The sequence below is a fragment of the Suricata suricatta genome, chromosome 3 (genome assembly GCF_006229205.1).
Source record: "Suricata suricatta isolate VVHF042 chromosome 3, meerkat_22Aug2017_6uvM2_HiC, whole genome shotgun sequence".
Lineage (NCBI taxonomy): Eukaryota > Metazoa > Chordata > Mammalia > Carnivora > Herpestidae > Suricata > Suricata suricatta.
This window is the reverse complement of record NC_043702.1, coordinates 116,046,497-116,048,731: the sequence shown is the minus strand read 5'-3', so window position 1 is coordinate 116,048,731 and position 2,235 is coordinate 116,046,497. Positions and strand designations below refer to the sequence as shown.

The 2,235-nt window shown below is 45.4% G+C and overlaps 1 protein-coding gene across 3 annotated transcripts in view; it reads left to right on the top strand.

The window, feature by feature from the left end:
* SRP9 (signal recognition particle 9) overlaps positions 1–2,235 on the top strand; it is a 13,438-nt gene that overhangs the window by 6,860 nt on the left and 4,343 nt on the right. The window lies entirely within an intron of this gene.

Genomic DNA, 2,235 nt, shown 5'->3' with positions numbered 1-2,235 from the left:
CCGTGGATACATGTGGCATCCCATTCACACGTCCATATACATTCCTTGTGTGCCACCCCCCATTCCCACTTAACTCTGACATGGCTCACTGTGTCTTCTGCAGTGGCTGACACAGTACACGCCTGAACATGTCACCCAATGACCACATGAATCCCGGACATGTCTCACTCTCTTTCCATAAAAAGAGGGTCACACTTAGACATGCCCCACCCTTTGGTGCCTTAAGGGACATGCAGGCATTCCACAGGATGAGTGCCTCCCCATCGCTCCTCCTTGTGCCCGTGGCTCCTCCTTGTCCCCGTGGCCTCGTGTCCCTCCACTCTCTGCCTTCCCTGTGACACTCGGGCTGGCACAGGCCTCTGTGCTTCTGAGCGTTCTGTGTCCATCTCTGCAGCATTGAATCCCACCTCCACCCCAATGTGGTGAGTCCGATGCTTCTCTTTCCAGACCAGCGCGAAGGCTGGCTTCATCTCTTGCTTCTCTTTCTCGTTCTTTTCATCCTGTTTCCCAATCGTTTTGCCATAGTTATCTTTTTAGTAGATTGCGATCTCAAGAGAATAGAGCGAGGTAAATTCTTACCTGTGTTTCCAGTGACTAGCATGGTCTTGACCCGGAGAGTACCTAGGGAACAGGTTCTTATTTTTTATTATTATTATTTTTGTGCAATTTTATTTTTTTTAATTATCTCTATACCCAATGTTGGGCTCAAACTCAAACCCGAGATCAAGAGTCACACGCTCCCTTGACTGAGCCACCCAGGTGCCCCAGTAACCATATTTTTAATAAATTAGTTCTTTAAAAAATTTTACAGTGACTGGAAATCACTTTTTGTCTTTGGTTATGTATTATACTTTTATATCATATATTTGCGTTCAAGGTCGCATTGTCAGGTTGCACGAATTCAGACTTTTCGGGGACCACCATGTGTTCCAGGAACCTCTTAGGTTCAGTGAGATCACCGAAAACGTGAAACAGGGAAAGTCAATGGAGGTGCAGTCGGTTAGACCTGGGGTCCAGAGATTTGAATCCCAGCTGAGCGTTGAGAATCATTTCAGTTGTGACTGGCACGGAGGGCGTAGTTTCATCTGCTGAAGGGAAGCTGCTGCATTATGTTTTTAAAATAGGGAAAAACACAGCTGATTTTAACACGTAAGGCTTGGCCTCAAAATGAGGCCTTCCCACCTCTGGGCGGGATCCCGCACTGCTCAGCCTCCCGGCGGCAGTGTTGGGGGGAGCCTGATGCGTGACCCCTGTGATTGCTGGGACCAGATCAAAACAGAAAAACGGCTGTTTTCTTTCTTAAAACTGCTGAGAATGAACTCATGTTTGGAAGAGAGCTGACACAATGAACCGTCCTCCTAAGTTGTAAGTACAGGAATCCACTCCAGCAGTACGAGTCTGTTTTCTAATGATTCTTTGAACAAGTATGTGCACCTCCGTTGCTGATTCATTTTAATAGTTAACAATCCCTTCAAAACCTCAGCCTCAGCCCACACCTTCTGTTGTCACCACATGGCTTTGACTTTTTTATAGTCCCATTTGTGCATTTTTTCCTCATCCTGTGACTGATTTAAACATGTTTTGTGAATCTGAAGTCTCCTGTCAAACTGGAGCGACAAGGCAGATCTGTTCTCCTTTGCGGCCTCGTCACGAGAGTGTCACACATTGTCCCCATGATGTGTGGGTAAACATTGTCAGTAAGTGATTTTTGAGGGCAGAATGGATTCAGACCATTTGGGGATAAGATTGAACTGTCAGTTCCTTAAGTTGATGAATGTTACTGCAGGATCATTCGTTCCCTTTAAGACTCATGTGAACCCTTATAATGGGCAGGAGAAAAATGGACCTATTGATACAGAATGAGGGGAAAAACCTGCCAGCTGAAATTTGATATTTTTGAAGACTCTAGAAAAATGGTTTTTGAGAGACCATCAGCAGATCTTAAGTACCTGTCTAAGGAAGAATTTAATGTACAGCAAAGAAGAATTTGGTTTGGATTAAAAATTGAATATACCATCAGAAAATCAAGGTGGGACGGACTTATGTGGTTTAATTTAGGCAGTGACAGGCTGTGAGCAAGGGATGCTAGATTTTTTTCTTAAATTCTCATTACTGCCTCCTCCCCATCTCCCATTTTCAGTAGGGAGAGGCATCCTGATACTGCTAAGCTTTCCCCAATATAACTCAGTTATTTATGAACAGATCCCGGGGAGGGGGGGGGGGGGGGGGGGGGGG